Consider the following 27,425-nt stretch of genomic DNA (forward strand, 5'->3'; position numbering starts at 1 on the left):
ACATTTGTTTACATTTAAAATTTAGAAAATTATTATTGTAACGTGCTTGATCAGTAATGTAATGCAGATTGGATAGAAGAAGTTATTGCCTCATTTAAAATTTAGATTACACCAATGATCAATAAACTATCTAATGCAATGAAAATACTATTAAACGTTGTTATAAAAACCACCTCAAAAAGCCGTAAATGTCTGCACATAAGGTAATCGAATTTGGTTGGATCGAAGATAGATGAAAAGAGCCGAAAGACGACGCTTTATGATCAAAAAAGGTTTTCGTTGACACATTTTCTTGATCAGAGCACAAGGCAAACACCACAATAATACTGGAAATATCTTAGACAGAAAATTAATTTTAACAGACCAAATTTAATTCTTTTTAACCTAATTAGTTTATCGAAATTCATCCATATAAATTAATTGTACTAAACAACTTATCAACACCTAGCAAAAACCACGAAAGATAGAGGCAGGAAATAGCCTATAGTACCTACCTTCATAATGTGCTCAAAAGGCTCACTAAGGAACGACTATTAATAAATTATGTCAGGAGTATGTAGAATGTGATAGAAAAAGAATACGTGAATATAGTGTACTGTTTTTCAACAGGAAATTGCGAGTGAAGCCGCGGGCAACTGCTTGTATATATACGGTATAAACATTGAATCACAAAAAGTACTTGCTCCGCCGGGAGTCGAACCCGGATCTCTCACTTGCAGATATATATAAAATATAAATATAATATATATAATTCCATATATATATATATATATATATACAAGCAGTTGCCCACGGCTTCACACGCAATTTCCTGTTGAAAAACAGTACACTATATTCACGTATTCTTTATATATATATACGGTATATAATATAATATATAATTATCACACACACACACACACACACACACACACACACACGCGCGCACACACACACACACACACACACACACACACACACACACACACACACACACACACACACACACACACACACACACACACACACACACACACACACACACACACACACACACACACACACACACACACACGTATGTATGTATTAGTAGTCACAAAAAATGTTAAGCAGATGTTAAAACAATAGTGAATCCAAGGTGTTTAGATTGGATACCAAGTATCCCAGTTTTAAACAGCTTCCCAGAGCCGAGTGACTATACACAACTGAACACAAATTTGCTGTCTGTCATTTGCTTAAAGGAAATACGCGTTCAGTATTTAAATCTTTCACATGAATCTCATATCTCATCACAAATATAAGTTATAAATGTTATCCTATATAGAAGTTTTAAAATATAATTTTACATATTATAGAAATATAATAATAATTATTATTGCTCTCTCGAAAGCTTTAATTCTATTGAGGCCTAAAACACACAAAGGGCTCGTGGTATGTGTGACAAAAATCTGATATTTTGTACATATAATAGTGAGAATTAATGAAAGACAGGGTTATAAAAAATAATTATGCTATAATAAGTTACTGAATACTTCGCATGAATATTAAATTTTAACAACGTGCGCACACTACCGCATCATAAAATAGAAATGTGACCAATTAAATTCACAGATTATATTTATATACGTAAATACGACTTAATGTTTACTCTACGAAGGTGTTGTGTATTCTATGCGATATTCAAATAACACGTAGAACAAAGATTTGAACTATAGCTCCTTCACCAAGAGTTTAATTAAAACTAAAATCATGCATTGCATAAGCATACTACTCACCTGCACACAAATTTATTTATTTGGGCATTTGATAAACTTTTACTGTTCAAACTTTTTTGAGAAGAGCAGAAAATGTCCCTCCCTCTTTCTTTATGTCGCGATGTGAGGCGTAGGTTCTCATACGCGATATAGGCTTGTGTAATTATGTCCATCTTTATCAAACTTAAATAAGCATTTTTATTTTAATATAAATATGGATTCGCAGTGTCGAGAGGGAATTGTTTTAAAAAGACCGGCGAGACAGTGTCAAACACTCCTATAGACATATGGCCACATTTTGGATTTGTTTTAAAAAGACTGGCGAGACAGTGTCAAACACTCCTATAGACATATGGCCACATTTTGGATTTGTTTTAAAAAGACTGGCGAGACAGTGTCAAACACTCCTATAGACATATGGCCACATTTTGGATTTGTTTTAAAAAGACTGGCGAGACAGTGTCAAACACTCCTATAGACATATGGCCACATTTTGGATTTGTTTTAAAAAGACTGGCGAGACAGTGTCAAACACTCCTATAGACATATGGCCACATTTTGGATTTGTTTTAAAAAGACCGGCGAGACAGTGTCAAACACTCCTATAGACATATGGCCACATTTTGGATTTGTTTTAAAAAGACTGGCGAGACAGTGTCAAACACTCCTATAGACATATGGCCACATTTTGGATTTGTTTTAAAAAGACTGGCGAGACAGTGTCAAACACTCCTATAGACATATGGCCACATTTTGGATTTGTTTTAAAAAGACTGGCGAGACAGTGTCAAACACTCCTATAGACATATGGCCACATTTTGGATTTGTTTTAAAAAGACTGGCGAGACAGTGTCGAACACTCCTATAGACATATGGCCACATTTTGGATTTGTTTTAAAAAGACCGGCGAGACAGTGTCAAACACTCCTATAGACATATGGCCACATTTTGGATTTGTTTTGATTTAATTACTTAATTTACCCATAACTTAATATTTTATGTGGAATTAGAAAGGACAGTTGAAATCTGTCATTTCCAATTTAATGGAAACAACAATTTGCAATTAAGTCCATATTATTTCATAAAATGCATTATCCTACCGTACTTATTTTGAGATGAGGCGAGGAGTATGTCTGGCAAGCAGCTGATTTTATCAAACTGAATTTATTGCGTTTTTTAAATAGGTAATAAGGTACCTTAATAAATTTGGTAATTTGTACGGAGTTACTTAGAGAGATACGAAACTTGTAGGAAGATCAGAATTGTTAGTAGACCACATATACCTGTAGTGCTGATATTTCCCAAGATTCGTGATAAGAAATAATTATAACATTAATTGAAAAATGAAATAAAGCTTTGGCTTTATTGGAGTCGAAGTTAAGACTAAGCATTTCTCTTCCATTTAACATCTAATATGTCCATAATCCCTAAATTTGCAAAATATACAAATTTGTGCTTGAATGGAAATGGGTATATGTATTCTCAGAATGACATTCCACTACAAATAAACATATCAGGGGGAAATGACTGTTGTAAAACATTTAAACAATCGTGCTGTGTCTTTGTAATGAAATAGGACTCTTTAGCTACGTGCTGATAGATGTTAGAAATACTCGTAGTCGTCAGTATATTGTTTAATAGGTAATAGGGCGAGGGATAGTGATGAACAAGAAGCACACTGGAAGACTGACTTGACACTGGACAAGTCCCACTCCAGTTCTTCTACCTTCAGTATCAACGCGCATTTACATCAGTAGATTGGACCTTAGATTGGAATTATGCTTATCGACTAACAATTGTGACGAAGGCTAAAAAACTAAAATAATACGTTGTTTGTAGAATACGTTTTGGAACGGTGGGATTTTTCATGACTGGGGAAACAATAAACAATTGAAACAGAATCCCATTATCAAATCTTATAAGTTTTAATAAGAATCTTTGAATCATCGAGTGAGTTAGAATCTTCATGGACCAAAAGAAATAAAATTGCATGTATGATTGTTTTCAAAAATGAATGTATTTCTCAATATTCCGTAAACTTTAGTGATATTTCCCTATATTTGTTCGGTAAAAGAAGAAAACCAGTAAAAATAAAAATTATAAACCATATTTCTCCACATAATACTTGTATAAATTAATAATTTTGGTCTTTACCATTAGCTTTAAATTTGATTTTAACTGCTATGTTTTTTATTTTACTTGTATAAACGTTTTCTGTTTATATTAACTGATGATGCCCTACCGGCGAAAACGCTTTTTGAAATAAAATTGTGTGGAAGTAATTAAAATAAATTTGTTCGATTCTTACATTCGTCAAGTCCAAAAACAACCGTTAAGGATTTTATCAAAATTTATATATTTTGGATATTAAACCACCATCAGAATACAGCGTACATTTTAATCCACCGAATGGCTTCTTCGTTTTTGTAGCCTTTTCAATTCCAACGTATTTTTGTTACGTTCTAAAAGAAATTTCCGAATATATTTATACAATGGTTAACTAACGTCAACATTTCTAGTAGAATATAGCTGGGACTGGGATACTCAAAACACACAAGATCACTCAGTGCCAGGAGCCGGGACTCAGGCAGATTCTCGCGAAAAATTATGGGATTGATAGGGTAAACACACAAATATAACACAACAAACATCCATTTCACAGAGACGCATTAAAACTACATATACACGGCATAGCAGCAGACGAAACACCGTGACATTAACAGTTAGATGTTACAAGACAGGTTAGGTAATCCACACCCCTTCACTGCACTTGGCGTTATCAGTAGTGTGAGTATGAACAGCAGATGGTTCAGATTGAACCTGACTTAGATAATTAAAAATTATGTTGGAATGGAAATTAAATTTTTAATCTAACATGTTTTGTTTTCCGTCTTAATTATCAAATTAATCCAAAAGTAATCCCAGAAACTCCTGCCTCAGAAACCTGGGACTTAAAGCTCAACCCAGTTAAGACGGAGGCAATTTTCACACATAAACAATACACTGACTAATTATAAGCTTAACATTCACTTCAATGGCGTTAAACACAATGATCTATAGGCGTACCTGGGATTTATGTTAGACCGATCCCTCATACCTTCAAAAAAAAACAGTAGTAAAAGTAAAAGAGCACAGGAGTAAATACCGTATAGCAAATTTGCCGGATCGGCAAGAGGAGTAAAAGCGCTGCTGCTATGACCCTGGTATATCCCACTGCTGAATATTGCGCTCTGCTGTGCCTGAACAGTGATCATGTACGAGCGGACCATAAGGACAATAAGTGGCACTACTCAAGGAGTACTATGTGGCACTACAATCCTCTAGACCGCAGTGTTGTTTAATACAGCTCCACCAGATACTCGGTGTGAAGAGACACTACTCAAGGAATAGCCTACTATGTGGCACTACAATCCTCTAGACCGCAGTGTTGTTTAATACAGCTCCACCAGAGACTCGGTGTGAAGAGACACTACTCAAGGAGTACTATGTGGCACTACCATCCTCTAGACCGCAGTGTTGTTTAATACAGCTCCACCAGAGACTCGGTGTGAAGAGACACTACTCAAGGAGTACTATGTGGCACTACCATCCTCTAGACCGCAGTGTTGTTTAATACAGCTCCACCAGAGACTCGGTGTGAAGAGACACTACTCAAGGAGTATTATGTGCCCCACATTACTTGGCTCCCTGTGCTGTGTAATACAGCTCCACCAGAGACTCGGTGTGAAGAGACACTACTCAAGGAGTATTATGTGCCCCACATTACTTGGCTCCCTGTGCTGTGTAATACAGATCCACCAGAGATTCGGTGTGAAGAGACACTACTCAAGGAGTATTATGTGCCCCACATTACTTGGCTCCCTGTGCTGTGTAATACAGATCCACCAGAGATTCGGTGTGAAGAGAAACTACTCAAGGAGTATTATGTGCCCCACATTACTTGGCTCCCAGTGCTGTGTAATACAGATCCGCCAGAGATTCGGCGTGAAGAAACACTACTCAAGGAGTATTATGTGCCCCACGTTCCCTGGCTCCCAGTGCTGTGTAATACAGATCCACCAGAGATTCGGGGTGAAGAAACACTACTCAAGGAGTATTATGTGCCCCACGTTCCCTGGCTCCCAGTGTTGTGTAATACAGATTTGCCAAAGATTCGGCGTGAAGAAACACTACTCAAGGAGTATTATGTGCCCCACGTTCCCTGGCTCCCAGTGCTGTGTAATACAGATCCGCCAGAGATTCGGCGTGAAGAAACACTACTCAAGGAGTATTATGTGCCCCACGTTCCCTGGCTCCCAGTGTTGTGTAATACAGATTTGCCAGAGATTCGGGGTGAAGAGGCACTGCTAAAGGAGTATTTATGTGCCCTACACATTCCCATAATGCAAGATTTCTCACCTCGTGAAAATCTATTTAAGTCAAGAAAACCTACCTTGCGCTAAATTTCTTAGTTGAATGGAAATGAATTGGAGTGTAAAACCAGGTGGTATTAATTTATTATGAAGCATAGAATAAATATATAGTGTTTAAAAAACAAAAGCTGATAAATTTGGCAAACCCTCGAATTTCATAATAATTATATAGTTTCGGAGCCTACAAACGCAGTCGATGGAATATAAACCATCTTCGAAAAGAGGGAACGTCACTGAATCGATTTTCATGTAACTAATAAATTTAAAATTGGAGTGGCAGATCAATTTGTGGCAACATAATGGAGTATGTAAGAAGACCTGACATGTGATTGTAGTGACACGACTAAAACTATGAAACGCTCAGTTTGAAACACATAATCTGTATATCCGGGCGGTTTGGCTGGTTTGCATAATTTCAGTGAAGCAAGCAGGGGTTGAATGGCTAAAGGTGTTGGGCTAGCTTTGTGAGGAAGATTAGATTTCTTCAACCTTTAGACATCATGCAAGTACTTTGTGTACTGAGGTAACTTTAAACAGGTAAGACTTTTACCTTTAGACGTTATGCAAGTACTTTTGTACACTGAAATAATTTTAATGTTAGCTTTTAATCTTATTTAGTTTTGGTGTATAGACAAGAAGACGTAAGACTGGAAGTTAGAATACGATATATATAATGGGATATTTTCTATTATGGCCTGATAGGTTACAGCCAAATTATTTTTTATCCGTAAAGCAATAATTTTTAATTAATAATTAAATTTGTAAACCTATAAAGATTTGTAATAATATTTTCTACTAAATATTCTTTTTTGTTTTTGTTTTGTAAAATATAGTTTTCAAACATTTAATGTTGAGTTATTTGAATGCTGACTTTTATTACCACTATTTTAATAATGGCAATAAATATGAAGGTCATTTAATCCGACCCGATATCGTTTACACGTCCATGTTCATTGACTGTGTCATTGACAAGGAGTCAGACAAAATTCTATTTTTATTGTGGACCGTCCCCCAAAGGGATTATCCGGTCGGTAATTCGGCAGATGTGTGCGTTACTACCACCAGTAAGCACGTGTGAACTTTGGTATTTCTTTATATTGTGGTTCAAAAATTAAAAAAGAGGTTCCAGACTTAATTGACACCCTGTATACATGAATAACCTCTTCTTATCTTTGTGAACACCATCAATAAACTAATAGGAACGTTTCCTTATGTCAAACATCAATTGATAAGGCCGGAGACCGTAGTTTGTCGAGGCAGACCAAAGCTTGCTATAAATGTTATTGTGGGGTTTCCTCACCGTAAATAAATAAATATTGATACTCATTACTTATATTATTAAAAATATTTTAAATTATAATTAGCCACCATTTTGTACTGCCTTGAGATGCAAACATGAAGTTGCATTGTTAATTTTCTTTTATTAATGTGTTAACTTAACACATGTAATTTGCGGAATACCACAACACTTCTTTAGAGCTCCTCTTTTTTACAAATATATCTCAAACTAATAAATAATATAAACAAAAAATATTATAAACAAAATATGTGTGTGTGTGTGCGCGCGTGTGTGTGTGTGCGCGCGCGTGTGTGCGTGCGCGTGTGTGCGTGTGCGCGCGCAAATACAGATAAACAACAAGTTTAAAGTCAGCTGTTCTGTTGAATAATTTACAGTTTTAAACAGGAAAGAAAGTTTTATTGAAATATTAATTTTATTTAGATATTACCTTTCATGGAATATTCTTTTTCTATTGTGATACTTTTAAAAGATGTATAAAAACTGATTTACATCTTATAAACTCCACATCTTGGCTATTATTACAGGGATTGCACACAAAACATTTCATGTTATTATTTCCTGAATTGCCTTCATAGTTTCATTTCGATTTTGAAAGAATTGTTTATAAACAGACAGTTTTTTAATGTTATTAGGGTGTTTACAAAATCAATTTCCTGTATTAGGTATGGATTTCAAACGGGAAAAGAATTTCTTCAATTATGAAGAATTTGAAGAATTCTTCTACAATTGAAGAATTATGATCCTAATTCATTACTTGTTTAATAACAAGTAATGCTAACAAGTGATCCTAATTCATTACTTGTTTAATAACAAGTAATGCTAACAAGTGATCCTAATTCATTACTTGTTATTTAAACAAGTAATGAATTAGGATCGTTAGGATTAATAACATTTAAATTGCTTTTAGTTGCTCCAATTCGTTATCCTGGTTGTCCCCTTTCAAAAAGGACATTGTAGACGAGTTTAGTTATATAGTCATAAAGGTCAGATTAATTTGCTATAAAGACTTTTTGTCTTTATTGATTGGTTATTAGGGATTGATTTTTAATGTGATTTGGATGGTAGCAAATATTGCATGTTGTTGTAGTCTTTGATATGACTTTAAGTTTTAGTATTACGATTTTCAAGACATACATCAATATCTAAGTATGTTACTGAGTATATTGAGATAGATCAAGTGAATTTCAAATTACATCACATTTATTAAGATTGGAGAGAAAGTTAAGTTGGCTACCCCTAAGGAAATGTTTAAATACAATAAAGATGTTTTATATCGTACTAGGAAATGTTTAAATACAATAAAGATTTTTTTATATCGTACTGCCAAAATCATAAAAATATCATCTTTGTACGTGTACCAAATTAGAGGTGTATCACTTTGACTAGTTAGTGACACTTCTATTTTGCATGATTTTACTACCCGGTATCACAGAATAAGATAGAACACGTTGAAAGTTTTGTGGATCTGTTGGTTGTAAGGTAAATGAATTCTCCTAATTTTATCATTTTATCGTATTACGAGAGGATAGGCGTACTCCACGTGAACTATGAACATGAATATAAGTATTATATTATATTAACAAAAACAACCTTAGTTTAAGTGCTGTATTTATTAAGATCAAACAAATGCCCCCCAAAAAAGAAACAAACCCTAAGTAAATCCAAGAAGCCTATTGAGTCAGTTTATAATGTATATTCGTATAGCTGGCAACATAGATTCCACTCTAGTAGACGTACAATAAATTGATGAATTTTGAAATATATTGTTCGAAAAGAAACATTAATAATTAATAATAAATATACTACAGCAATTTCTTCTGATGTGTGTATTGTAAAATATAATATTCCGTTTTAATATGAATACACGTACGATTCGGGAAGTTATTGAGTAGAAATTGCCCTGGCCTGGTGAGGTCTTTAAACCTGAGGACTTCTTGGTTTGGGGATATTAAAAAGATGAAATTAATAAACCCCGCTGCAATATAATGGCAGATCTGACAGTACGAACAATTTAAGGAGAAGGAGGTCACCACAATATCCTGAATAGAAAGCTGTTAATTATGTTTTCAAATGAGCACATGCTTTGTGGTTTTATTGTGTACCAAAATTAGTTTGATATACAGTTGAGATTATAAAACAAATATTCAAGAACGAATAATTATAAACAAAAAAAGTTGACCACCATAATGGAAAATATTTGCCTATTGCAGGACTTTTCCAAATCCTTATATTTAAACCTCTTTAAAATTTTGCTATACTTTTCAACTTTACAAGATGCCAATGGTGGATGGTTAAAAATACACCCTCTATACTAAACAACAGAGATCAGCACAATATTCAAAATACAATGATTTATAACTTTATTATATTTAATAGTAGTTACCCGCGGATGTACACGCAATTTCGAAGGGTTTGCACGTGTGTGAGCACTTGTGGTTCGAGTGAATCGTATTTCCGGTGCCATAGTTGATTTTGTTTTGTTTCCCGATAAAGAAAATAATATAACACAGATCAGAGAAACCTACTTCTGTCAAAATATAACTAATATGGGTTTTTTATCAGTCTTTATTTTTATAGCAAAAGTGTTTAAATAGTTTAGTACAATTAAGGCTAGAATTGGTACATTAGTTCAAAAATAACAGTCCAGCGAAATTTCATCCAGCATAGTCGACTGCTTCAAAGGGATTCTTTGGTGTCAAAATTCTAACCTTCTTATGTTTAAGATATTTTCTAAGGTAGATTAGTTCTAGCTAATCGCTACATTCTAAAACGGAGTCAAAACTTATGGTTACTTTTAAAAAATGTACTCACTATACCATGTAAACAAATTGTAAATAATGAACCATGTTTACACAGAACAGTTGATTACATTTGACAGACTCATTCAATTATGATTTATGTACAGGCCCGATCGATGTATGATAATGATTTTTATTCTTGTCAAAGAATGATTCTGGAAGGAAAGTCAAGCAGAAAACTCAGCTATGGGCGTTGTTCGAAGGAAATTTTCTAAAGCACAACCTCTACTCAAATGGGTGAAAAACAAAAAAGGGACCTTTGAATTCCCTCATACGTCGATCATAGGGTTGAGGACTTCTAGTATGTTATACTATCAGGTACCCCGAACCCCATAATTGGTTTTTTCCTCTTATTATATTTCCTTCTATAATCACTCTCTGACTGGTCAATTGCAATAAACGAGGTAAACCGAATTTTTACAGATTACTTAGTATATAAATAATACGAGATGAACAAATTCCTGCAAATTACCACCTAACATAGCACACAACCTAATGTTGTAGGTTTAACAGTGCAGTAGGTATATTCCGACTGTGAAACAGATAATAATAGTGTTTATATTTATCATATTTATGTTTAAACATCGTTCAATGCCTGTCTGTATTACTAGTTATACCCCCAAGTGAACTGTGTTTCACTAAAATTAAAGTTTGCACTAAAGTTCTTATTGAATGACTGTTGTAGGGAGTTGTTGCTCTCTTCGAAAGAGATTAAATTTTTCGAACAGTGAATATAGTTGCATAAAAAGAAAACGTTGACAGCAATTCTTGACAATTGAAACACAGACAATATTGTTCGCGAGGGGAGGGACGGGTTGGTCTTTTCTTTCACTCGACATTTTTCAATTGTAGCAAGTCGTCATCTTGTGCGAGGATTATCAACATGGATTGTGTAACTTACCCAGGCCACGGATAAACAAAGGCGTATTTTGGCTATATAAAGCATTTTAACTATAGATAAATTTAAATTAAAAATCTACGGTTGTTTTTAATTGCTTTAAAAAAATGCAGAAGGTTCAAAAATAGAATAAAGTAAAAATGAACTGATGGAAATTGTGAGACATTGTTTGTTCGCTGAGATGCTAAACACTACACCATTGGAAAGCTCTAACCTAATGAGCTTTGAGAGACATGGTTCATGAACAGACCAAAGCAAAGTACTTTTTAAAATGGTAAAATATTGACTTGTTTGCTAAGATGCAACCACCACACCTTAGAAAAGCTAGTGAGATGTGAAAGATATGGTTCAAAAACAAAAAGCAAAATACTTTTAAAAATTGTGAAATATTGACTTGTTCGCTGAAGATGCAACCACTACACCACAAGAAATCTCTTACCTAATGAGCTTTTAAGAGACAAGGTTCAAAAACAGACCAAAGCAAAATACTTTTAAAATGGCGAAATATTGACTTGTTTGCTTAGATGCAACCACCACTCACCATAGGAAAGCTAATGAGCTTTAAAAGATATGGTTCAGAAACAAAAAGCAAAATACTTTTAAAAATTGTGAAATATTGACTTGTTCGCTGAGATGCAACCATTACACCACAAGAAATCTCTTACCTAATGAGCTTTAAGAGACATGGTTCAAAAACACACCAAAGCAAAATACTTTTAAAAATGGCGAAATATTTACTTGTTTGCTTAGATGCAACCACCACACCATAGGAAAGCTAATGAGCTTTGAAAGATATGGTTCAGAAACAAAAAGCAAAATACTTTTAAAAATTGTGAAATATTGACTTGTTTGCTGAAGATGCAACCACTACACCACAAGAAAGCTCTTACCTAATGGGCTTTAAGAGACATGGTTCAAAAACAGACCAAAGTAAAATACTTTTAAAAATTGTGAAATATTGACTTGTTCGCTGAGATGCAACCACTACACCACAAGAAAGCTCTTACCTAATGGGCTTTAAGAGCTCGGGCGCGACAACTCCGTTGCTGTTTTAGATGCTCGTGCATAGATTTCTGTCCGGAAGTTGCCAGCAAATTACAGTAAAGTGATAAAAATGATTCCGATATATTTGAGGTTCTTTATGATTCTAAACAAATGATTGTTTTTTGCAAGGATGTTTCTGGTGTTTACAAATATTGCTTCGATTGAAGTGGTTAATATTTTAATGACAATGGAACTATTATTGTTTGTGATTTTAAAACCATCGTCTTTATGTAGAACTAGGAGAGCGTATGGCGCTCGTAAGAGCGAAAATGTTACTATTTCTTCTTAAAATGTGATGGAAAATAGGAAGAATTCCACTTTTGAATACCTTACTTAAGGTATGATAAAGTTTTATTATCCAAAAGGTATTAAACCCGAATCCAAAGCGTTTCTTAAATTGTATTAATAAATATAAGCAACATTAGCAAAACAACATTTTTTTGCAATGTTGATCCACGTCAGTATAATAAATAAAACAATCAATAATATTATAAAAATCCTCTTCAAGCAACAATGGGGTTTTATGAACTATTTAACGAAACCCACAGTGAAAGTATAACATATATGGCATTTTTGTAATCAATAAAATACTTAAACTCATTGAAACCACACTTTTAAATAAATGAGCATTAAAATTTCATGAAATGAGTGTGTTAAAGTGCCTGTCGAGTTTGTATACTCTAAACCTGCAATACTTAGCTGAATCTGTTTTGAGTAAGTGACGCCGTTTTGTTTTATTACTTCTTACACTAATATATATTACAAGTGTAATATTATTATTATATATATATGTGTAAAATACGCATATATATATATAACTATTATATATATATATATATATATATATATATACATATATACAATAGTTATATATGTGTATATATATATAATAGTTATATATATATATATATATATATATATATATATATATATATATGTATATATAAAATAGTTATGGGAACAGGGTCTATCTGAAATTACACAGTTACACGACATGAGTTTACTTTTTATGTTTCATTTTATTATGTACGATGAGTGTTATGTGCAATTTTTGCGCTACAATAACAATTTTAAAATTTAAATGTATAAATACTGCATTGTTATTTTTCTAAAAATATCAAAATATCAACTTTAATTTTTTTTTTCAAAAGAATGTTTTATAGAGATCAATTTAAAGGTCTGTTTTAAATTAAATATTTATTTTATATTGTTATAATTAATAGAAGTTATAGGAAACTTTTAAGAAAAAAAGTATGTAATATTTTTAACTATAAAAATTATGAATGGATTTATAGGATTATTTTACTGAAACAAGAAAAGAACCATATAATTTTTCAGACTGTATATATAAACCTTAAACTTTAGGTCATAATATTAAGGCACTAAACGAACATCTTATGGCAATACTTAACTGATACAGCACTAATATATCGAAAAGCAGCTGATCTGATCATCAAGTCAGCTTCTGTTTTTACCTTCAATATCAATAATCAATAAATACGTAGTATAAATTAGTTACTTTTCGTATTGGTCTGATTGTGCATTCATATTTTCTTAACTACTCAACGGATTGTGATACGGTTTTTACTGTTGGTTTCGTTATAAACTAGGTCGGGTTGATATTTTTAGCGCTTAAATTGTTATTGCTGACTAAACCTTATGACTTAATGTACTAAAAATTAAATTAATTTAAAATAGTGCACTAAGGATTTGTACATTTTAACAAGGCCTACAAAAACTTCCTCGGTGGCATATATCCATCTCCAAATAATAACCAGCAATAACCAATATTCTCTTTTAAAGTTCCAAAGCTACTAGCTCATATTTAGATCTTTGGCTTCCAAATTCATTTTTATTCTTATATTACAATATTCCATCACAAGCTTTTATATTCAAAATTGTGATATTGATTAGAAGTTTCGCATAAAACCTCAAAATAATATAATGTCCCTTTCCAGTAAAATTATATTTAGAAATGAGATCAATTTATAATCACTAAACTAAAATGATATTATTATTAATACGAATGATTACAAAACATCTTTATACACAATATTTACACAAAATTCTATATGATTACCAGCCCTTACCAACAGAGAGTGGAGAGGACGACGCAATTTTGTTTATCAGCCTATTTTTCTACAGGCAAGCAAGCACTGAGAACAAAATTCTATATGATTACAAGCCCTCGCCAACAGAGAGTGGACAAGACACGACGCAATTTTGTTTATCAGCCTATTTTTTCTACAGTCAAGCAAGCACTGAGACAAAATTCTATATGATTACTAGCCCTAGCCAACAGAGAGTGGACAAGACACGACGCAATTTTGTTTATCAGCCTATTTTTTCTACAGTCAAGCAAGCACTAAGACAAAATTCTATATGATTACCAGCCCTGGCCAACAGAGAGTGGACAAGACACGACGCAATTATGTTTATCAGCCTATATTTTCTACAGTCAAGCAATCACTGAGACAAAATTCTATATGATTACCAGCCCTAGCCAACATAGAGTGGACAACACACGACGAAATTTTGTTTATCAGCCTATTTTACCACAGTCAAGCAAGCACTAAGACAAAATTCTTTATGATTAACAGTCCTAGCCAACAGAGAGTGGACAAGACACGACGCAATTTTGTTTATCAGCCTATGTTTTCTACAGTCAAGCAAGCACTGAGACAAAATTCTATATGATTACTAGCCCTAGCCAACAGAGAGTGGATAAGACACGACGCAATTTTGTTTATCAGACTATTTTTTCTACAGTCAAGCAATCACTGATACAAAATTCTATATGATTACCAGCCCTAGCCAACAGAGAGTGGACAAGACACGACACAATTTTGTTTGCCAGCCTATTTGTGTACAGTCAAGCAAGCACTGAGACAAAATTCTTTATGATTAACAGTCGTAGCCAACATAGAGTGGACAACACACGACGCGATTTTGTTTATCAGCCTATTTTTTCTCCAGTCAAGCAAGCACTGAGACAAAATTCTACATGATAACTAGCCCTAGCTAACAGAGAGTGGACAAGACACGACACAATTTTGTTTATCAGACTATTTTTTCTACAGTCAAGCAAGCACTAAGACAAAATTCTATATGATTACCAGCTCTATCCAACAGAGAGTGGACAAGACACGACGCAATTTTGTTTATCAGCCTATTTTTTCTACAGTCAAGCAATCACTGAGACAAAATTCTATATGATTACCAGCCCTAGCCAACAGAGAGTGGACAAGACACGACGCAATTTTGTTTATCAGCCTATTTTTTCTACAGTCAAGCAAGCACTGAGACAAAATTCTATATGATTACCAGCCCTAGCCAACAGTGAATGGACAAGACACGACGCAATTTTGTTTATCAGCCTATTTTTTCTACAGTCAAGCAAGCACTGAGACAAAATTCTTTATGATTACCAGCTCTAGCCAACATAGAGTGGACAACACACGACGCAATTTTGTTTATCAGCCTATTTTTTCTACAGTCAAGCAAGCACTGAGACAAAATTCTATATGATTACCAGCCCTAGCCAACAGAGAGTGGACAAGACACGACGCAATTTTGTTTATCAGCCTATTTTTTCTACAGTCAAGCAAGCACTAAGACAAAATTCTATATGATTACCAGCCCTAGCCAACAGAGAGTGGACAAGACACGACGCAATTTTGTTTGCCAGCCTATTTGTGTACAGTCAAGCAAGCACTGAGACAAAATTATATATGATTACCAGCCCTAGCCAACAGTGAATGGACAAGACACGACGCAATTTTGTTTATCAGCCTATTTGTGTACAGTCAAGCAAGCACTGAGACAAAATTCTATATGATTACCAGCCCTAGCCAACAGTGAATGGACAAGACACGACGCAATTTTGTTTATCAGACTATTTGTGTACAGTCAAGCAAGCACTGAGACAAAATTCTATATGATTACCAGCCATAGCCAACAGTGAATGGACAAGACACGACGCAATTTTGTTTATCAGACTATTTTTTCTACAGTCAAGCAAGCACTGAGACAAAATTCTTTATGATTACCAGCTCTAGCCAACATAGACTGGACAACACACGACGCAATTTTGTTTATCAGCCTATTTTTTCTACAGTCAAGCATGCACTGAGACAAAATTCTATATGATTACCAGCCCTAGCCAACATAGAGTGGACAACACACGACGCAATTTTGTTTATCAGCCTATTTTTCTACAGTCAAGCAAGCACTAAGACAAAATTCTTTATGATTAACAGTCCTAGCCAACAGAGAGTGGACAAGACACGACGCAATTTTGTTTATCAGCCTATTTTTTCTACAGTCAAGCAAGCACTGAGACAAAATTCTATATGATTACTAGCCCTAGCCAACAGAGAGTGGACAAGACACGACGCAATTTTGTTTATCAGCCTATTTTTTCTACAGTCAAGCAAGCACTGAGACAAAATTCTATATGATTACCAGCCCTAGCCAACAGAGAGTGGACAAGACACGACGCAGTTTTGTTTATCAGCCTATTTTTTCTACAGTCAAGCAAGCACTGAGACAAAATTCTATATGATTACCAGCCCTAGCCGACAGTGAATGGACAAGACACGACGCAATTTTGTTTATCAGACTATTTTTTCTACAGTCAAGCAAGCACTGAGACAAAATTCTATATGATTACCAGCCCTAGCCAACATAGAGTGGACAACACACGACGCAATTTTGTTTATCAGCCTATTTTTCTACAGTCAAGCAAGCACTGAGACAAAATTATATATGATCACCAGCCCTAGCCAACAGTGAATGGACAAGACACGACGCAATTTTGTTTATCAGACTATATTTTCTACAGTCAAGCAAGCACTGAGACAAAATTCTATATGATTACCAGCTCTAGCCAACCTAGAGTGGACAACACACTACGCAATTTTGTTTATCAGCCTATTTTTTCTACAGTCAAGCATGCACTGAGACAAAATTCTATATGATTACCAGCCCTAGCCAACAAAGAGAGGACAAGACACGACGCAATTATGTTTATCAGCCTATATTTTCTACAGTCATGCAAGCACTGAGACAAAATTCTATATGATTACCAGCCCTAGCCAACAGAGAGTGGACGAGACACGACGCAGTTTTGTTTATCAGCCTATATTTTCTACAGTCAAGCAAGCACTGAGACAAAATTCTATATGATTACCAGCCCTAGCCAACAGAGAGTGGACAAGACACGACGCAATTTTGTTTATCAGCCTATTTTTTCTACAGTCAAGCAAGCACTGAGACAAAATTCTATATGTTTACTAGCCTTAGCCAACAGAGAGTGGACAAGACACGACGCAATTTTGTTTATCAGCCTATTTATTCTACAGTCAAGCAAGCACTAAGACAAAATTCTATATGATTACCAGCCCTAGCCAACAGTGAATGGACAAGACACGACACAATTTTGTTTGCCAGCCTATTTGTGTACAGTCAAGCAAGCACTGGGACAAAATTATATACTGTATGATCACCAGCCCTAGCCAACAGTGAATGGACAAGACACGACGCAATTTTGTTTATCAGACTATTTTTTCTACAGTCAAGCATGCACTGAGACAAAATTCTATATGATTACCAGCCCTAGCCAACATAGAGTGGACAACACACGACGCAATTTTGTTTATCAGCCTATTTTTCTACAGTCAAGCAAGCACTAAGACAAAATTCTTTATGATTAACAGTCCTAGCCAACAGAGAGTGGACAAGACACGACGCAATTTTGTTTATCAGCCTATTTATTCTACAGTCAAGCAAGCACTAAGACAAAATTCTATATGATTACCAGCTCTATCCAACAGAGAGTGGACAAGACACGACGCAATTTTTTTTATCAGCCTATTTTTTTACAGTCAAGCAAGCACTAAGACACAATTATATATTATGATTACCAGCCCTAGCCAACAGAGAGTGGACAAGACACGACGCAATTTTGTTTATCAGCCTATTTTTCCTACAGTCAATCAAGCACTAAGACACAATTATATATGATTACCAGCCCTAGCCAACAGAGAGTGGACAAGACTGACTCACAAGCCTTGACAAGCATCTTGCTCAGTGTTATGAATAAATGTAGAACTTAGTAACCTTTTGTAGAGTTTTATACACTTTTAGTGCATATAAAAATACAAATGCCAAGAAATAATATCCTATTCCCAATGAAAACAGTAAGATGTTGTTATAACAATATCAACTATATAAATAAATCTGTATAAGTATTATGAGAGTATTGATGTTATAACTTCAATTTACTGATCTTGACATTTCAATGTCCTTATGCCATTGATTATTATTAATAGTTTACGAGTGTTGAAAGCAAACGTTAACAATATTCTATAGCATTGATAGTAATGTTTAATAATTAAATATATAATGTTTTTTCTTAATAATTATACAAGATGTATGGCTCAGGTAAGAGTTTTCATAATTCATGTTTCTCTGAACATTTATGAATTAAATTTGTTATTTACAAGCCAACGAGCACATCTCTACCTACACTCCCCAAGGACTGCCTCCTCTATCAGCCATCTTGGCAGATCAACTTACATTACTCTCGTGCTTTATAGTTTCCTTGTCAACTTGTTTATTCATACTGTTTCAGTGCATAACAACAAGGAGTTAGTTTTCACTAACAATATTGAAGTTTTATATTTAATAATTTCTAATCTATACTATCATAATTCAATATGAATATGGTGATTTTCAGCGGATTTTCTATATTTCATGTTATAGACTTCATGTTTAAATTATGCAATGCTGTGGTATTAACCCCATAAAAACGGAAGCGGCTGTTTTAAGTAATTTAATTTGAACGAAAAATCTGCTAACCTAATATCGATGTTCCATCCATCTTCGAGTCTAGAATTGCACACCAACCTATATTCCTGCAACTTTCCACTGTTACTGAATATTTATAGGGGATTTTACAACATAATATCGATGTTCCATACATCTTCGAGTCTAGAATCGCACACAAAAACCTATATTCCTGCAACTTTCCACTGTTACTGAATAGGGGATTTTACAACCAAGGTTTTGAAACAAATTAAAATAGTAGAGAAAGGGATGAGGGGGGAGATGGTGTAGAGGGGAGAGGGGGGATTCTGGTTTTTTATACTTTAAAATCTTAAAAGCTAAATTTAATACACTAAGTTCTTTTTTCTTTTACTTTTAACCATTTCATTTGTTAATAGTACGGTGTTACACGCTCATCGTATTTTAAGTTATAAATATAAAGTATGCAAGCATTCTGAGCTTTTTGCGATTGATATGTTAGTACATTATTAACATCACAATAAGCTGCAATTCCGTAATCAATTATAGGAAACACTAAAGACGGGACTAATATTGCTTTCTTACATCCAAGGTAGGTTTAAGACGTAGGCGTCTAATTAGACATATGCATTGATAGATTCTTTTAGTGACATAATTAATTAATTTATTATTGCAAAACAATGTATCACTGAACCTTAGACCTTAAGTTAACAACATCTCTTTCAAGTATAACAGTCCGTTCACAAATTTTTATCGGAGCTTTATTATTTTGTAAAATGTTGTTTAGCAGTCTAGCAGATCGAATTAAAATTGGTCTTCCTTTACATTTGGTTATATTTAGGTTCAAGCCATGATCTCTATACCTAAAGTACACAGTCATAAAGTCAATCATTTCATCATTTTGTCTGTTTTTTGGGTTAACACAGGTTATGAGAAATCATAATCAATATTAGGGAGGTTCGTAATTGTATGATTCAATCACGTCACAATGAATATATATCTGCATATCATCCGCGTACCTCATCGTATTACAAAACAATATATTATCACTTATCCTATTTATATACAAATTAAACAAAAGGGCTGATAACGTAGAGCCTTGTGGTAGTCTTTGCATTCTACGACACAAATAGGAATCAAACCATTCGATAGATGCATTGCCAAAATTATGATTTAAAAGTGGACATTAACAATAAATGGTTGACACAGTCGAAAGCGGGGTTGAAAGCCAATAACACAAGTACAGTTAGACTTTTATTGTTAATAGTTCTTCTAATATCAACGGTAAATGTAATTAGCGATGTTTGTGTGCTGTAACAACTTCTGTAACGTGGCTGGTACTTAAACATTATGTTATTTATATTAACAAATTTATTTAATTGGTAATATTACCAGCTTATCAAGTAACTCTCCCAGTACATTTAGTATATTTCTTGGTCTAAAATTATTACATTGCACATGATTAGCTATTTTAGATAAAGGCAAGATGTTGGCTTTTTTCTATTCATTGCGATAAACACTAATGGAGTCATTAACAATGTGACATAGTACATGCTTAACTTCCTTGAAAATTAACTCAAGAAATCTAACTTGAACCCCATCTGGACCAACTGAATTTGAAGAGATTATATTCAAAGCTCGATAAATCTGTACAAAATATAAAACATAATATCTTTACAAAATATTTCTCTCAGTTATCATATTTTTTACATCAGTATCCAGCCAACGCCAGGACTCTTTTTATGTATTCTTATGAAATAAAATATTAAGATTATTAACAAGTATTTTTTCTTTATCGTCAATAGATCTTTGTTCATACAAATCATTCTACTGTACATTAGCACATTCGGTTTTAAGTTCCTCAGTATTAATATTTTTAAAATCTCTAACTACATTTGTACAATTACTACTTACCTTAACTTTTAGACCTATTTCCAAATATATCATTTCATGGTAAGATAACCCGGATGCTGGAACCTGTCACTAATTCTTCACTTTGTCCATGTCATTACAACAAACTAAGTCAAACCATGTATCAGAATGCGGTAGGGTTGTAAAGGTAAGATAGTGAAACTTAAATTATCCACCAGTTTTAGTAACTGCGTTTTGTCATAAAACGGTCTAATATACTAAGATCTATCTATATATATATATATATATATATAAATGAAACTGTTCGTGTGTAACAGCATCACTCACAAACGGCTGGACGGATTCGCCTAATTTTTTTTTAATTTGTTCGTCTTGATCTGTAGAAGGTTATAGGATACTTTTTATCCCTTTCCCGATTCAGGATTCCGCCCCACTGGTTACAGAAATACCCGTAAGAAATGCATTGCAGCAAACATATGTTATTAAGTGAAAGAGTCTTTTCAAATTTTTAATCAGCTGTTCTTTGTAAACATATATAATGCGACAAAAAATATATTTATATATAATTTAATTACTACACTTACAGTTTTAAAGCATAGAGTAAGCTTAAGAGAAACGACAAATTTTGTTTAAACTGTTTCTGCAATCACTGTTAAACATAGACTTTACTATCCAGATAATACAATTCAAATTTGACGTAAAAATTCACCTTTAACTGCAATATTTATTTAATATAAACCATGCTCATGCTTGATCAGAAGAGCAATGCAGATATCATAATTACTATCTTACGTTGGCTACAAATATAAAGAATGTTATAAAATCAACCTTAGTTGTTTTTTTTTGACAGAAGTATCAGGAATGTGGTACATACCTTCATAATGCGCCCAAGAAGCTCACGAAGGAACGACTATCAATTATCTCAGCAATGTTTAGAATGTGATAGAAAATGAATAAGTGAATATAGTGTACTGTTTTCAACGGGAAATTGCGTGCGAAGCCGCGGGAAACTTATTGAAATGCGCAGCGAAGCGCGCCGGGTCCGCTAGTATATATTAAAATTTAAAACTAAGATATTCTAGTAATTACAGACTAGGTTAGCAAATACAAAATAATTCAGCTAATTAACCTGCTTTACGAGGTCCATAAACTACACATAATAATAATTTCGAAACCGAAACATACTTTTACGATTAAATTCTCAGGTTTTTTTACAGTAAGTATGTTGCGCGGATGATATTATTTTATAGTTAAACAATTAATTAATATATAAAGCAACTCCCCCCTTCCTTAAAATATTATAGCCATTTATATTATATGGTAAAGATGAAATTACAGGTTTAAGCAAGGTCTCGGAAACAGTTATGAAATCAAACCCACTATCCTTTACAAGAGTAAAGAAAGAATCGTAATGCACGTTTAAATTTTTCACATTAACATGAGCAGCTTTCAAATATTTTTTGGACTTACAACCAGCTGATCTCGTTTCTTTTTGAGTAATCAGGTTATCTGACATAAAGAGGGTTATAAAACATAATATAAGACTTGTAACATATAAATTCACAGATGCTAAGGAGACGTGATTGATATTTTAAACATTAAACACTATACAGCACATAACAAAACATTGAAATCCGAATATAAACACCAAAAAACCATGCAGATTGTAACTAATATACATTCCTTAAAAACAAATAAATACATTTTTCCTTGAGATAACCCATGCAGTCATGTCAACTTTTCCAAGTCATTGAAACTTCCTACAGTCACATAGTGATCGCCCTCGTTTTCCCCAGAAGGATGCGTACATTTTTCACCCACAAATACTTATACGCGTATTGTATGGTCTTTACTTCACGCGCCGCTCTCAGTAGTTGAGGCGCTCTCGAGTTACAGTGTCATTGACATACATAACGTGACCGTCTCCGGTATTGAGAGGGAGATGGTGGCAGGGAGAGTGAGAGAGAGGGAGGGGGTTTGTGTATGTGTGCGTTGTTAAAACTTAGTGTTAGTGTTGTTAAAACTAAAGAGAACTTTCTCTTTTAAAGCTACATTGTCAATATCCAATATTTCGTTATGATAAGACATTTTCAAGAGAGAAAACGGTGTATAAATACTATAAGTATACAAATAATATTTATAGACATATAAATTAGTCTTATACGTATCAATTACAGAGAAACAAAACAAAAACGTCGAATAAACACATTAGTTAACCAACAGAGTAGACTGCGCATTTCCTTTTCTGCGACTTACCAACACTGTGATCTTCCTTAAATTGGTTTGTTTTCATAAAAAGCTTAATCGTTGCAACTTCACCTGTAAAAGTCCATTTATTTATTTATTTAATTCTAAGTGTTTAATTATAATCAATTTAAAACTAATTTCGTGATGACTTGTTTAACACTCGAACATTGCTGACGTGCGACGACGCTATAATATGCACCTAACATATATTTTTATAGACCGTACCAAACATTATACCATTACATAGCCCGGTTTAGAAACTTGCCTAACAGTGGACGTAATATACAAAAGGAAATGACACGGCTGTAACATCTAGGCAATTAAAACTAAATTCATATATTTAAAACTACTCATTTCAGTGCAATCAATTATCACATTTAATATTCTTAGATTCATAATTTATGCTATTCATTTATTGCAATACCGTGGTGAATTTTGTTTTTTATTTGTTGCAGTACAGTATACATAAAAAGTGTCTAAAAATAATGTTATTTGCTATTTTAGTTGAGTTGTAAACTAACTACATATTAATTAATATAATTTAAGGTAAATATAATTGTATTAAATAAAATATATTGTGATAAATGGCAAAACAAGACTAAAAAGCAGAACATAAAACACTTTTGATAACATATTTTAAAACAGAAATAAAAAGAGTAAACGATTCATACTACAGTCATACAGATTCATGATCGTGACTTATAGTACTTAAGCAGTGTATCATACTAGATAGAGGGTTATGTAGTAAATAAAATACATCAATTTTTTGGTTAAAAACGCGTTTTAGACACACACGCAAATTTATTTTATTGGAGGTATTGGTGTGTGTGTGTGTGTGTGTGTGTGTGTGTGCGCGTGCGTGCGTGCGTGCGTGCGTGCGTGTGTGTGTGTGTGTGTGTGTGTGTGTGTGTGTGTGTGTGTGTGTGTGTGTGTGTGATAATAATTATATATTATATATAAGCGTCAATCGCCTAATTTAATTTTCACAAAAAATACTTGCTCCGCCGGGACTCGAACCTGGGTCTCTCACTTGCCGGACGAGCAAGAAATGTTCCAAACCTTGCATATTAATGTTTATGTAAAACGATCTCTTAAAAATCTGAAACAGTCGAGTTTTGAAAGTAGTTTTGCTAAACTAATGTCAAACTGGAAAGTAAAACATATATCAGATCTACGAATTTTAATATTTTATATTCAAAGTTCATTCACCACTTTAATTATTAAATAAATAAGTGTTTTACATTAAGATTTAAATTGAGTAAACCAAAACTTGGAAACCATTCATAAACATTTATTTTAAAGTAGGGCCAAGTGGTCGGACGAATCCGTAGCATATTTAATAAATATGTACGAAACAAGTGTAAAACAAAAGCTAAATCTTATGATCTAACCAGGAGTTTAGGACTTATGGCAGAAGGTGAAGGGTGGTATCTCGACAGGGTAACAATAATTGGCGGAAATGGGGCGAAGGAAGAGAGTTATCGACTGCACCCACAACAACCGACGGGAAATGAAATACCTTGGCAGCTGACGCGGTGTGGCGCTGCATGTCTGTGTATGTGTCTGCGTATTGTGTAACACCGCGCCTGTGTCGCTGATAAAGGCTTTTGTCAAAGCATGAGCAGTTCAAGTTACAAACTGGTACTGATATTAATCTCTCGAATGAGTAGCGTGTCAAAATTACCTTCAACAAAAATTAGAACCTAAAAAATAAATAAGTAAATCGTCACATTTCACACATATTCCACATACATGTATGGTTTAAATGCACTGAAAAAATATATATGTATTTAGCCCTTCAAATTGTAAAAGAAAATCTTGTTTGGATAAACTATCTAGTATAACAGAAAACTAAATTAGTTTAGAAAGAAATGTTCATTCTTCTTTAAATACCATCAACAGTCTTCTAAAACAAATGCTGTTAAAACATCTTCTCTGGTCTTGGTATTTTTTGTTCCATACTTTTTTTTTTTTTAAGGAGAGACCGATCCCCTTTTAAGCCTTATTCTGTCCGTCCTCATGGGCCACTCACTGGCCTGTGCGAGGATCTTATCAAACAGAATAAGGGGGAGAGTCGATACAGTACGAGGTTGATGGTACTGATAAAAAGTGCAACGGTCACAGACAGGATTTGAACCTGCGCTATCTCTAACTCAGACCCAAAGTCCAACGACTTAGACCGTTCGGCCATCGGCACTCCAACTTGATTTACCTTGTTTCATGATCAAGAACAAATATATAATAAGCCTACTTCTGTCAATATACAACTAAGATAGGTTATAGCTTATATATTCTAATACCTAATATTTGTTAAAAATGTACAGTTTAAATTTTTAATCAAATTTGTAATTTTATTATCTAGATTTTTTCTTTTTCTGTGCTCAGCGGTGGTTGCAGAGAGGGTTGAAATGAGAATTGTTGTTACTACGAAGCTTACTCTACTTTCACATTTTAAATGTAAACAAATTGAAAATATTGGTTGAATTAATTAAACATACATACGATTGTGCCCGTTGCAAAATAATGTTTTTACAGAACAGATTAATACATTTAAGAGGATATTTCAATTAATATTCTGCAACTTTAGAGACCAAAACGGGATTTTTCACTGCATTAGAGACCAGTAGAGGGTAGCCTAGAGGGATTTTACTCGTACGCCTATAGGTTCATATCAGGAACCGTAAGAACTTCCATGTAAAATTTCAGTACTATCGGTTGAATAGTTTACGCGTGAAAGTAAAACAAACAAATAAAGGCTCTCTGGTATTTATAGTATTACTAGCAGTTACCCGCGGTTTCACACCAAATTTCCTGTTGAAAACAGGACACTATATTCAGGTATTCTTTTTCTATGACATACTTAACACTCCTTAAATAACCGATAATCACTCAAAGCTATTCCAATCTTCTGATCCGTTTTAGATGTAAGTTGAAAGAACAGTGTTTTGGGATCCTGAAGTCGTAGAGTAAAACAGTTTTTATAAGATTAGAATTTCCCTCCAATTTTCCAAGATAATTTATTGAATTGATCCGACGATTTCAGCAACAATAACAGTTTACCTTTTTGTACCATTGACGAAAGTATATCGTACAACTAAAAGTTGTTAAGGGTAATATGAGTTTGTTCCGGTCGTTAAAATTGACTCAACAAAAAATAGTAAATTAATTAAGAGTAAATAAAAAACTAATTACATAAACCATTTTAACAGGACCGAATCTAAACCATTCTCGAATCCACCTGAAAACACACGACAAATTTAATAAAAATCTGTTATTTATATATATATATATATATATATATATATATATTAGAATTGTAGGATTTAGTTCGATAAGGGGATTAAAGTCTCGTAAATTAAGCCAATAGACTGTAGTAAAATAAACGGTCACCGCGACAATCGAATTGTTTCCACGACAATCGATATTTCGATGGATTAAAAGTATCTAAACTATTATTTTTATTTAACAAAATTCTGTTTATAGATATTCATAACTAATAATTACCATTTATTTTTACTCTATAGAATAACAATATTATTTAGTACAATCTTAAAAGCCTATAAAGTAATTCAGTTAGACACCATTAATCCAAATTAATTCAAACAAAGTAAAATCGTGTGTATAGTTTGAGTGATTTCCGATTGCCCGCAAGTACAATAGTCAAAAGTTACTAAATGTTACTCTATTTTTGATACATTTTTTAAATATACATAGCCTGTATAGATTTTTATTCATCATTAAATTAATATTTTGAAGATATAAAAACAGCCGAAGGATATGTACTGTAACTCGAAATACCTACAATGTAATTTGGTTTCCGTAGTTACATCGAGGATCGTTACTCATGCGTATCGACGATTCCAGTAGATTGTCGTAGTGAACGCGTATTATACCGCAGCCCCAAAATGTTATAAAACCAATATTTACATCTTTGTAATCTGGAAACATGACGTGGACTCACTACGACAATTTTTACTCCATTGAAACCAGTTCACTAAATTTTACATAAACGGTGAATTTTTCATATAAATTCTGTAATTTTCCTAGATGTAGATGTTATTAAAAAAATATTTGATTTAAAACAATTAAATTTCAAAGAAAACACAACATGCAATACACTACACTAGTTATTAACATACAACGCGTGTTAATCGTGAAAATCCCAAAATCTCTTACAGAAAAAAAAACATTTATGGTCAACAATCTGATTTTGAAAAATATATAAGTACACTTTTACAAGAACAAACTGAAAAATAATACCTCAAAAACTTAATATAAAGGCATTCAAACTCTCTTAGTAATAATAAAAATAAT

Source organism: Homalodisca vitripennis, chromosome 4, assembly GCF_021130785.1.
Source record: "Homalodisca vitripennis isolate AUS2020 chromosome 4, UT_GWSS_2.1, whole genome shotgun sequence".
Classification (NCBI taxonomy): Eukaryota; Metazoa; Arthropoda; class Insecta; order Hemiptera; family Cicadellidae; genus Homalodisca; species Homalodisca vitripennis.